The 13,726-nt window shown below is 43.3% G+C and overlaps 1 pseudogene; it reads right to left on the bottom strand.

The window, feature by feature from the left end:
• Positions 1–13,349: 13,349 nt before the first annotated feature.
• On the bottom strand, positions 13,350–13,587 carry LOC139266406 (U2 spliceosomal RNA; annotated as a pseudogene).
• Positions 13,588–13,726: the final 139 nt, after the last annotated feature.

Below are 13,726 nucleotides of genomic sequence, written 5' to 3' on the forward strand. Positions count from 1 at the left end.
TGGCTAACTAAGGAAGTAAAGGATGGTATCAAATTGTAAACAAAGGCATACAATGTTGCGAAGAATAGTGGAAGGTCAGAGAATTGGGAAATTTATCAGAAACTAGCAAAGGATGACTAAAAAAATAATAAAGAGAGAGAAGATAGTTTATGAGAGTAAACTAGCAAGAAATATAAAAACAGACAGTAAGAGGTTCTACAGATATATAAAAAGTAAGAGATTAGCTAAAGTAAACGTTGGTCCCTTAGAGGGTGAGACTGGGGAATTGGCAGAGACTTTGAACAAATATTTTGTATCGGTCTTCATGGTAGAAGACACTAAAAGCATCCCAATAATTGATAATCAATGGGCTATTGGGAGGGGGGGGAACTTAAAACAATCACTATCACTAGAGAAAAAGTACTAGGCAAACTAATGGGACTAAAGGTGGACAAGTCCCCTGGATCTGATGGCCTGCATCCTAGGGTCTTAAAATAAGTGGCTGCAGAGATAGTGGATGCATTGGTTGTAATCTACCAAACTTCCCTGGATTCTGGAGAGGTCCCAGCGGATTGGAAAACCCCAAATGCAACGACCCCTATTTAAGAAAGGAGGGAGACAGAAAGCAAGAAACTATCAACCAATTAGCGTAACATCTGTCATTGGGAAAATGCTGGAGTCCATTGTTAAGGAAGTAGTAGCAGGACATTTAGAAAATCATAATATAGCTAAACAGAGTCAGCATGGTTTTATGAAAGGGAAATCATGTTTGACAAATCTGCTGGAGTTCTTTGAGAATGTAACGAGCAGGGTGTATAAAGGGGAACCAGTAAATGTCGTGTATTTAGATTTCCAGAAGGCATTCGATAAGGTGCCACATAAAAGGTTACTGGACAAGGTAAGAACTCACGGGGTTGGGGGTAATATATTAACATGGATAGAGGATTAGCTAACTCACAGAAAACAGAGAGTCGGAATAAATGGTTCATTTTCAGATTGGCAAACTGTAACTGGTGGGGTGCCACAGGGATCAGTGCTGGGTCCTCAACTATTTACAATCTATATTAATGACTTGGATGAAGAGACCGAGTGTAATGTAGCCAAATTTGCTGATGATACAAAGATAGGTGGGAAAGCAAGTTGTGAGGACTCAAAGAATATGCAAAGGGATAGAGATAGACTAAGTGAGTGAGTAAAAATTTGGCAGATGGAGTATAATGTGGGAAAATGTGAGGTTATCTACTTTGGTAGGAAAAATAAAAAAGCACATTATTATTTAAATGGGGAGAGATTACAAAATGCTATGGTACAGGCGGGATCTGGGAGTCGTTGTACATGAAACACAAAAAGTTAGTATGCAGGTACAGCAAGTAATTAGGAAGGCAAATGGAATGTTGGACTTTATTGCAAGGAGGATGGAGTATAAAAGTAGGGAAATCCTGCTTCAACTGTACAGGGCGTTGGTAAGACCACTGATAGAGAATTCAAGTTCTGCAGCCAGGCTGCATTTAGACAGGCTGTGAAAATTCACAGACAACAAGTCAGAGATGCTACGTGAGTGGTAGCATGTTGCATTAAGCCATCAATTAACTTGACATTTTCGGACCTTGGGTAGTGAGCCAATAAGGTCAAAGAAGGCGAGTTCTTTTCTGTAAATTGAACCCGGTATAAATACAGCCATTTTGGCCATGTGGTGCCAGAAGAACAAAGACCTGGCTTAAAGCCAAGAACTTGTTATTGCTCTCTGCCAAGATTAAAAAGTTAGAACTATAATCGGAGTTTGTATTTCATTGGAAATTAAGAGATCTAACAATTTTGGCGCTGCGAACAGGATCGCTGAGGAAAGAAACTGAATTTTGGACATCGGACCTATATATTTTTAAAAAGTCCTCGGTCAAAAGTCTAAATTCGCCTCTCCTTCTATGCGATTCCGAAAGCCTCCGGTTTGCGAACCCTCCGGTTGGTAGTCGGCTCGAGGTCCCATAGACGTCTAAACTTCGGCGGTGTGTTAGTTAATTAATCACCGACCTATTGATCGGCTAGCAAGCCTACGACTCGAGACCCCAGTAAAGAACTCAGTAAAGAAATGGCAGCAGGAGATAAGAGCAAAGAATTGCCTACAGCTGTTAAAGGTGGGCAGGCACCACCTGAAGTTTCGCTAGATGAAATCCTCGAACAGTTGAAAGAACACATAGAGCAACAATTCCACTTATCTAAAACCTGTATTAAGATCGAACAAAAATACGGAACCTCCAAAGGACAATGGTCCTTGGACGAGATTAAAAGGGTCTGGGGAAAAACGACCCGTATGAAAAATAAAGAGCGAACTAGATGGTCCCTAGCGGTTATGGGCCAGATTCGAAACCGTAATGAAATTATAATGCGCTCCCAACATGATCGAGAACTGACCAGTACAAAGGACCAATTGCAAGCAGTTTGTGCACAGCTGCGACAGAAAAAGCTTGAACTTGAAAAGCTGGAAGCGGAAGTTAAAGATCTTAAAGGTGAAATTAAAGAATGGAAAAAATCATTAGGTCAAGAGACAGTAATAGGAAAAGGAAAATGTATTGATCAATTCCCAGGGTACCCATGTTTGGATAAATTAAAAGCGCAAACCCGAAGACACAACGGAGGAATAGACACGGATTCTGAATCCTCCGACAATACAGTGTTGGAGGATGCTGAAGAATTAGGGATGCGCTTTGCCTCGTTTAAAAAAAGACGAGTTGTAGTCAAATCAGAAGAGACTGCGGATGAGGGCAGAACCAAAAAAACAAAGAGAAGGGTGTATGCAGAATACTTAGTTCATGCTCCGGCAGACCCAGAGAAAATTGATAAATGGTCCAAGGAATTGCCCAATCCAAAGAAAGGGGGAGTAAAAACGTGGGACCAATTGGACCGCTTAAGAAATATATATCAACTTCATCCCTGGGACGGAGTGCAAATTTTGACCATAATGGTGCCAAAAACACAGGGAAGAAAATTGCACGACAAGGTAGATGAAGCTTTGGGGCAGAATGAGCAAGAATTAGACGTAGGATGGGAGGCGATTAAACACTGGCTGCAAGCCTTCAGTCCAGCTAAGACAGACTGGGGAAAAATTGCAGCTTGCCAACAGAAAGGAACAGAGGAGGTCCTGGAGTATGACGAGCGGTTTAGATGCACGTGGCTAGAACATTCGGGTATGAATGATACGGATGAGGAAATGGATGAACAAGCGTTTGGACCCCTGAAAGTAGCTTTCGTGGCAGGTCTAAAGCCAGAACTGTCCAAAATGCTTAAGGTAGTGTTACCGGACTGGGAAGGTAGAGGAACTACCTTTGCAGCATTGGTGGATCGATGTAACCAATTAGATCGGGATATGGGAGCTAAAGTCCAAGCTGTACAGGCTATGGGATGGAAATCCCAAGATTCCGATAAACAGTTATTAGGAAAATTACCCGGAAAATGTCATTATTGTGGGAAAGAAGGTCACTGGGCCAAGACATGCAGGGCAAAACAGAAAGGTCGTGGCTGGGGAAGAGGACACAGCCAGGGATACAATTCAGCCAACAAGCCAGGCTTGTCACAAGATAACGACCTCATAGAAGCATTTAAGCGATTGACAATACAACAACAGAAGGAGTTACTTGGGATTGCAAAAAACGATTAGAGCCCACCCTGGCCCCCCTCCTCGCAGTAATACAACAGAGGGGAGATGGGCTATATATAACTGTGAGGGTGGGCGATAAGGATGTGGGCTATCTTTTAGACACAGGGGCAGAATTAACATGCTTACCCCTACAATATGGAGACTTTTTGCCGTTGGATGGTAGGGCACGTACAGCCTATGGAGTTGGGGGCCATAAAATGGAAATTAAAAGGACAACAGCGGTACTTATAGAGCTGGGTCCACATGAACTAACCACGCCGATCTGGATAGGCCCAGTAGATCAACCCCTTTTGGGAATGGACGTTCTAATCCAAGTAGATTCATCATTGCATTTCGAGGATGGTCGGGTGACATGGTCAATTAGAACTTTGAAGAAAGAAGAATTGAAGGAACACCCGATATGGGCTAAAGATAAGAACGATTGTGCCCTACTCCAGATGGAGCCTGCGTCATTTACAGGGACCAAGCCTCCATGCACTAAACAGTATCCCATCAGTCCAACTGCCATCGCGGGAATCTTACCGGTTATTCAGCAATTGGAGAAACAAGGGGTGCTTATTAAAACGCATAGCTCCTCCAATGGCCCCATGTGGCCGGCACAGAATGAGATTTGCTGTTTGACTGTTGATTATAGGAAAGCTAACCAGTGTATTGATCAAAAAGCTCCTTTGGTCGCAGATCCCTCCACCATTTTTAATGTCCTCAAACCGGAACATAAATATTTCTCGGTTATAGATATGGCCAACGGATTTTGGTCGGTGCCTCTGGCACCGGAGGTTCGACAGTGGTTTGCTTTCACTGTCCAAGGACAACAGTATACTTGGACCCGGTTACCGCAGGGTTTCCACAACAGCCCTACGGTATTCCACATGGCTTTACAAAGCCATTTGCGAGAATTACCTCCCCTGTCATCCACAGTCATCCAATATGTAGACGATATCTTGCTAGCTTCAAACATGGAAGAACAGTATGAACAAGATTTACGAGCTTTGCTGGATCACCTTCGGCTGAAAGGACATAAAGCCAGCATCGACAAAGCACAAATATCCCAAGAAGAGGTTGTATACCTGGGACAAAAGATTTCACAAGGAAAGAGAGAACTTACCCAGGATAGAACTGCAGCCATTCGGGCTGCTAAAAAACCCACCACTATTCAGGAACTAAGGTCTTTTTTGGGATTGTGTACCTTTAACAGAAATTGGATTGACTCCTTCACACAGCTTGCTCAGCCATTGAATTATATCTTAAGGGGAAAACGTGCCTCTAAAGAAGCCATCACCCTCACTAAAGAACAGCAAGAGGCCTTCCTGAGTTTGAAAAAGGCTTTGTGTTCGGCACTGGCTCTGGGAATCCCTGACAGTGGTAAGCCATTTATCCTGTTTGTCCATGAGAAAGAAGGATATATGACAGCTATAATGACACAAGAACATGGGGATCGGCAAAGACCTATTGGCTATTATTCGGCAAAACTGGATGCGGTAGCCCTCGGATGGGGAAGTTGCCTAAGGGCCATGGAAGCTACATGTCGAGCGGTAATGATCACTGCAGGTCTAGTCCTCGACCAAAAGCTGATCGTCAAGTGTCCCCACACCGTACACGCTTTGCTGTCTATGAATAGAATGTCTCAGGTGACGGCAGCTAGATGGACCCGCTGGACAGCAGTTTTGGAAGCTCCTAATTTCCATATCGTCCGGGCCAGCCTATGCTCCCGATGTCAGAATCGAGGGAGCAAGAGGGGGGAGAATGTGAAGAGCATGACTGCGTGGAGATTTTAAAAGAAACACAAGAAGCAGCCTTAGCAGCAGAGGAGCCTCTGCACAACCCAGACCTCATCCTGTTTACAGATGGTTCCTCCTTTGTTGACAATGGTACCAGAAAAGCAGGATGGGCAGTTACAACCTTATATGAGGTAGTGGCAAAAGGATGTTTACCCTCAGGAACGTCAGCACAACAGGCCGAGTTACGGGCCCTGTCAGAAGCATGTCGAATAGCAGAAGGACAGACAGCTAATGTCTACACAGATTCGCGTTATGCTTTTGGAGTCGCTCACGACTTTGGTATGTTATGGCGGAAAAGAGGATTCCTCACTGCTGCTGGTACACCTATCCGAAATGGAAAAGAAGTCCGAGACTTACTGGAAGCCATACAAATACCTCAGGAAGTGTCCATCCTGAAGTGTAAGGCCCATACCAAGGAAAATACCACAGAAGCACAGGGAAATGCCCTAGCCGACCAGGCAGCTAAAGATGTCGCCTCACAGGGCGTTCCTCCAGAAGAACCAACACAGATGTGCAGATTGAAAGCACTCAGGACTCTGACACGAGACCTTCAAACAATGCAAGGCGAGTGCTCCCGAGAGGAAAAATGGACATGGATTGAGGCAGGAATTAAGCTATGCGAAGATGGTGTCTGGAGACAAAAAGTTACCGACAAGCCAGTCACGCCACAAGCGCTTATGCCTTTTTTAGCCCAACAGATCCACTCGTGGGGACACTTGGCCTCACAACAGATGACGGCACAGTTCCAGAAAAGCTGGTGGGGTCGGGGATTTAAAAAACATGCTCAGCTGGTAGCAGACCGCTGTGTGGTCTGCCAGAAAAATAATTCTGGATCCATCACGGTAATGCCCCAACTGAGGCCCCCTGCCCCTGTCGGACCATTCCAGCATCTGCAGGTTGATTATATATCTCTTCCTTCATGCCAAGGATACACTAACATTCTTGTCATGGTCGACAGATTCTCTAGATGGGTAGAAGCTGTCCCAACTAAAAGAGCCACAGCTAATCACACTGCAAAGGTCTTGTGTAAGGATTACATTCCCCGATGGGGAGTCCCGAATAGCATTGACTCAGATCAGGGAACACACTTCACAGGTGCTGTCTGCCAAGAAGTCTGTAGGTTACTGAACATTACGTGGGAATTACACTGTCCTTATCATCCATAATCATCAGGACAAGTAAAACGAATGAATCGAACTTTGAAACAACGGCTTGCCAAATATCACCAAGAAGGAACACCATGGCCCCAGGCACTACCAATAGTGCTATGTAGCATTAGGGCAACCCCGAACAGAACTACAGGTCTAAGCCCATTTGAAATTATAACAGGAAGACCCATGTCGCTGCCAGGAACTATCGATTTACGGAAAGCTGATGTTCACTTAATGAGTGACACTTTGTTATCATACTGTCCGAACTTAACCAATGCTATTAGTTCTGTTTCCCGACAGGTATCGGCAGCTTGGGGTAATCCATCCGAAGGAGGACATGACATCATCCCGGGAGTCTGGGTGTATGTGAAAAAGTTGCATAAAGAAGCTTTGGGTGCCAAGTGAGAGGGACCTTATCAAGTGTTATTGACCACCCAGGCAGCTGTTAAAGTCCAAGGAAAGAAAGCCTGGATCCACGCTTCATACGTTAAACGAGCACCCGTAACTGAAGCTGAAATCTAATAAGGACAATTACTTTTCGCGAAAATGTATAAATTTACTGTAGTATTGATTGTAGGTATTCTAGGCATAGGCCTACTTCTTACTAGCCGACCCTCTGCACCAAAGGGAAATAGTAGGGTAGCAAGGGAATTACATGTAAATACCTTTTACTTTTATATTGTTTGTTTATGTTGATTAAATGTTGTTGTGACCAGGCGGCTGTAGCTGCTGTCCCGCAGGTGAGATACCTTGCAGGTCCCAGCAGACTATCTGTACATGGCACAGGGGTATGTTATGCTTAAGGAAAGGTTGTTTACTGGTTGAATTAAGATATTGATTTGGATTAAATTGGAATAAGATTAATTAACCTACTAAAACCAGACTTCCATTGTGGCCACGATGGAACTCGGGTTGGTGTAAATTTGTGTGGAAGCTACAAGTCCGGACATGTGGCAAAACACATCAACAAATTTTAGAAGGAAACTCTATTAACATGTATGAAATTATTTTGTCAGTTTAACCAGTGATACCTGAAGTTTTATGATTCAGTTTGTGAAAGAATCAAAGGGGGGATTGATAGAGAATGCAAGCTCTGCAGCCAGGCTGCATTTAGACAGACAACAAGTCAGAGATGCTACGTGAGTGGTAGCATGTTGCATTAAGCCATCAATCAACTTGACATTTTCGGACCTTGAGTAGTGAGCCAATAAGGTCAAAGAAGGCGAGTTCTTTTCTGTAAATTGAACCCGGTATAAATACAGCCATTTTGGCCATGTGGTGCCAGAAGAACAAAGACCTGGCTTAAAGCCAAGAACTTGTTATTGCTCTCTGCCAAGATTAAAAAGTTAGAACTACAATCGGAGTTCGTATTTCATTGGAAATTACGAGATCTAACAACCACACCTGGAGTACTGCGTACAGTTTTAGTCTCCTTATTTAAAGAAGGATATACTTGTGTTGGAGGCAGTTCAGAGAAGGCTCACGAGGCTGATTCCTGAGATGAAGGGGTTGTCTTATGAAGAAAGGTTGAGCAGGTTGGGCCTACACTCATTGGAGTTTAGATGAATGGTGATCTTATTGAAATGTATAAGATGCTGAGGGGGCTTGACAGGGTAGATGCAGAGAGGATGTTTCCCCTCATGGGGGAATCTAGAACTAGGGGGTATAGTTTCAGTTGCCCATTTAAAATTGAGTTGAGAAGGAATTTCTTCTCCCAGAGGGTCGTGAATCTTTGGAATTCTCTGCCCCAGAGAGCAGTGGAGGCTGGGTAATTGACTACATTTAAGGAGGAGATAGACAGATTTTTGAATGATCAGGGAGTCAAGGGTTATGGGGAGCAGGCAGGGAAGTGGAGTTGAAGTCAAGGTCAGCCATGATCTTATTGAATGGCGGAGCAGGCTCGAGGGGCAAAATGGACTACTCCTGCTCCTAGTTCTTATGTTCTTATGTTCTAGAAGGATAAGGGCAGCAGGCGCATAGAACACCATCACGTGCAAGTTCCCCTCCAAGTTACACACCATCCTGACTTAGAAATATATCGCCATTCCTTCATCGTTGCTGGGTCAAAATCCTGGAACTCCCTCCCTAACAGCACTATGGGAGTGCCTTCACCACACGGACTGCATTGGTTCAAGAAGGCGGCTCACCACCACCTTCTCAAGGGCAATTAGGGATGGGCAATAAATGCTAGCCTTGCCAGTAACGTCCACATCCCAGGAATATATTAAAAACATGTTTCTCTTGTTTTTGCTTAGTTTTAAATGCCAAATTCAAAAATAGAGTTTCCATCTTCATTAAAAGTTAGCATGTCTGCTCCGTTGAAATGTTTGGTTTAGTGCCAGAGTAACTCTTTGAATGGGACAAAGTATTTTGCATGTTAATGTCTTGATTGAAAATTGTTAAGAAATGATGTACCATAGGAACACTTCCTGTAATTCCAACAGGGCAGACTGGGAAAAGAAGCAACTTGATTCTGACCAGAAATAAAAGAATTTTCAGCTAAAGGTGCTTTAAACCATACATGGGGGAATGTGTATAACTTGTAGAGGGTACTGTCTGCATGTTTGCAGATGACATGAAGATCTGTGCTGGTGTCAGAACGTTACAGGAGAAGAAATAAAGCTGATCTAAAAGTGATGGGGGAAAATGGGCCTGTATCTGGCAATGACATTTAATGCAATTTGGTAGGGCTAATGCCAAGCATATGTTCACCATTTTGGGCTCAAAAAAGTAATAGGATCAAGCCAATTCATAGAACTGACATTAATGACCTAATGAGTCTTATGCAATGTTCCTGAGTGAATTAATTTGATTTAAAAAATCTTAATTGGTTTTTCAGAGAATGAAAACATTAAAACAATTTATCCTTGTACCATCTATTATGAAGATACAGCGGCAGCCAAAATCAGGAATGTGAACTTTTATATTCTCACCATTGTTTTTCAATCTTTGCCTTGTGATTGGCAGTAGCTCAGCCTGTAGAACAGAACATGAGTAGCCAAAACATGAGTAGCTGAAATGGGCCCCTGCTGTAATATCTTCATAAGGAGCCACAGAGAATATTCTTAATAGAAAACTTTCTTTCACTCTTACTTACTGCAAAATACAATGTATTTATTGCATCAATTCAAAGATACACATAATTTTTATATTAGCTAACCAGCAAAGTGTTGGCATTGCACCAATCAATTAAACCTTCAGTTTGCAGGTCATAAAAACCTGCAGAAAAGTGTGACCATCTTTATAGTACAGGGTATATACAATTAAAAACTACTGTGGGACATGAGCTTTAACAAAAAAGGGGCTGAATTGGACCATAAATCACAGAGCAGTGCGAGGTAGATAGAATAATGAGATAAAAATAGTTTTAAAATGAGTAAGATTAGAAGAGAAAAAATAAAGGGAGTGAATAAAACGAAAATGCAAAACTGACAAATTAAAGCACCAAAAAAAAATTGCAGATGTTGGAAATCCAAAAATAAAAACAGGACAAGCTGGAAACACTCAGCAAATCAGACAGCATTGATGGAAAATAAGCAATCAACGTTTCAAGATGTGGGCCGGGGCTCGGAGATGCACTTGTGAACAAAACAGAACAGAGGGGTTCAGTAAAGTACGAACATACAACAATGATGAACAGGAATAAACCCACTGGTCCATCTAGCCTGTCCCACACAACCCAAAATGTTTCACATGACAAGTACAAACATAAAAACTACAAGGCTGTTGAGGAGAGTGACTTTGATGTGATCTGTACTAAGAAACCGCAACATGACAACTTTCAAAACATAAACTACCTTACTGAAGAAAAAGTGGATGAAATTCTAAGCGTATACACTTCACCTAAAAGCCATGTACTCTCCTGGGAAAGGTGGAAAATCAGATTAAAAATCCAGGCTAATTAGGGAAAATAAACTCTGGAACATTTCTTTACGCAATCAAAACTAGTCCGGGAGACCACTCTGGCCATGATTATTGTTATATACTACCTAACTTTTGTATGAGGTGATTTTCGCTCCAGCCAGAAACAGGTCTAGCTCTCATTTGAAGGAATTTAGCAAATCAGCTTCACCTATCATTTAATTTGCATTTGGTTTCCCCAATGTAGAGATGACCATACTGTAAGCAGAGAATACAGTATATGAGGTTGGAAAAAGTACATCTAAATTGCTGTCTCACACAGAAGTGTTTGAGGGCCTGAATGGTGGTGTAGGGGGAGGTGAAGCAGGTGTTGCATCTCCTCCACTTACCGGGGAAGGAGAGTAGGAGGTAGAGGTAGAGTGAAACAGGGTGTCACAGAAGGAACGGTCCCTTCAGAATGATGAGAGGAAGATGTGCTTGGTGTTGGTCGCACTTGGAGAGCAAATATAAAATGACTTTTCATACCATCAGTATTTTACATAGCTGCTCCTCAATGTTTGGGTATACTTTTCCTCCACAATTCTCATCTTTGGTCACCCAGTGGACCACTTGAAGCTTTCCACAACTGGTGGGCAGCGCAAGACATTTGTTATATTGTAGTCCAAATCTGGAGAATACTGGTTTCACTGTAAAATAATGATTTCAGTTTCCCAACAGAATGTTTGAGTGGTATCTGGTGAAATTTGGTGCCAGTCCCACTGTCCTATCTAAAATAAAGCTTCCCATACCGTTAACTCCAGAGTTAGTCATTTTCAGTCCTTGCTCCCCCAAAATACCCCACAAATGCTACAAATCTGAAATAAACAGAAAAGGCTGTTCAGTAGAAAAGTCAGTAAGCATCTGAAAGAAATAAAAATAAAAGTTCTTGTTCAGTGTTGCTGCATTTATGAACACATTTATCTGGTCTGATGCCTGATACATTACCACCAGAGGACTGGTATGTTGAGCACCTTCTCCTAGATCTAGAGAATGCATTTGACAGGGTGGATCATGAATGCTCTGGACATCCTGCTGACAGCTGGACAAAAGAGCTCCGTGTTGACAGCTGGAGCACCACCCACCTGTTGTATCTAGGAGTTGGCCTGAACCCCACAGAGGATGCCTGACTGACAAACTGGACTGAGCTGGAAGTCACCACTTATTTTGGATGTTGGACACCATTGCCTCGAGTGCTGTCATACAGTAGTAGAGTCAATCATAAACCAGTTGCTGGCCATTATACTTTGGTACTGGCTAATTCCTCCTCCTAAATTTGTTACTAGGAACAAGAAGAAACTAACCTACAGAAACCAGACAGAGATACCTTTATATTGAGGATCCTCTGAAATGGTGGGGTTTTTCTTCTATCAGCTGCACGACCTCAACTTCTACATCCACCTTGAAGAGATGTTTCTGTTTCAGCTGCCTGTGTTTTATTGGGAACTCCTAAAAGCCTGGAACATGGTTGCTTCCAGCAAGGACTCTCTCACGATGAGATAGTGATTCTCACTGATTCGCTCCTCTAAAACCTCTGTTGCCCATGCTTAGCATCAGCTGTACATGGCCAAAAAAGAGACAAGCCCTTGCTATCAAGGTAACCAAAGTCAGGGACGTACTGGATGGAAGTGGAGCAGGATGGATATTGCTGGAGATATTAGCCACCAAGATGTCCTGGTGTTGTATCTGTTCTGAAATCAATGCTTTCCAGGAACTAAGCCTCACTCTATTAGGTGCATCGAGGAGGCTCAAGAGTGTTGAACAGTTCTGTCCAATCTCACCCTGACAGAGCTGCTTTTCACTGCAAGGTCTTGAAATCCCTCGTGGAAATCTCTATTCATGCTTTTCCCTTTTCTTGACATGCTCCACTTCCCTTCCTTCGTCTGCTCTGATACACCTTGGAGGAACAACCTGGTAACCAGTGGAGACAAATGTTCCCTGTAGAAAGTCTTGCAGTTGCGGAACCTCCCCGATAACACTTGGGACCTAGGGGGTGGTGGGGTGTAGCACAGCCCAGTGGCATCAAATGTCTATCTGAGCCATTCTTCCAATATCCTGGCCATGACCGCTTTGTAGGCAAGGCAAATCTATTTTCAATATTTATGTCCCGTGCCAGAGGTTGTAGCCCTTTTTTCATTATCAGAAGAGGTTGGTGCTCAACTCCTGGTTGCAATTCTCATCCACATTCTTTATCTGTGGTCATATGGTGCACAGAAGGGAAAATAGATCAGATCAGGGGACCTTCTTGTGTATTTGTTCCTAAGCTTGGAAAAAACTGCCATCCACTGGTCCAGATGTGTAGGATCGTCATGGTGGGGGTGTGTGTCCCCAAATGCCTGCTGCTATTTTGAGCCCTACTGTAAGCCTGGGCGACCTTGAAGTGAGTTCATGCAGTGTCCACCAGTTCGGTCGCAGTCCTCTATAACCAGTAGGTACTGCTTAATTGATGATAAGAACCAGATTGTTATTTAACACTACATCCATTCACATTCTTAGTTTACATAGAATTATATAGAATATACACCACTGAAACAGGCCATTCTGCCTAACCAGTCTATGCTGATGTTTATACTCCACAAGAGTCTCCTCTCATTTCACCATCCTCATCTCAGCTTTGCAGCATATTTTTCAATTCCATTTTCTCTCGTCTAATTTCCTTTTGAAAGCATCTTAAGCTGTGTGCCTCAGCCAAGAGTTCCTGGGTTGCTCGTTATATATTAATGGTGCCCTCCTTCCGGGGAGAAATAGTAGTTGGATTTGTCCTGCTGGTGTTTTTTTTTAATTTATTCGTTGCCAATCTTTCCAATTCTTTGTCAGATCACAAACGCCAGAGGTCACCTTGGGCCCATTCAAGGATCACTCTGCGCCAATGCTCTTAGCCAAAAGGCCTAGAGCCCAAGCACCGTTCCTGGAAGTACTGCAATACCAGGTTCGTGCCATGGAGGTGGATGGGTCAGGCCCCCCACACACCTCCGTGGAGGTGGATGGGTCAAACCACCCCACCCACCTCCTATTTCCAAAAAGCATAGGAGAATCACCTTCCTGATCCAGGGAGAACCACGTTGGGGTCATGGTTACTCCCCTGTCAGGTCAGTTACGCATGATCTTAGCCAAAAGGCCGAGAAGTTTTTTTAAAAATTCGTTGCAAATCTTTCCAATTCTTTGTCAAATCACAAACGCCAGAGGTCACCTTGCACACATCAAGGATCACTCTGCGCCAATGCTCTTAGCCAAAAGGCCTAGAGCCACTGCACCGTTCCTGGAAGTAC

The sequence above is a fragment of the Pristiophorus japonicus genome, chromosome 6 (assembly GCF_044704955.1).
Source record: "Pristiophorus japonicus isolate sPriJap1 chromosome 6, sPriJap1.hap1, whole genome shotgun sequence".
In the NCBI taxonomy this organism is placed as follows: Eukaryota; Metazoa; Chordata; class Chondrichthyes; family Pristiophoridae; genus Pristiophorus; species Pristiophorus japonicus.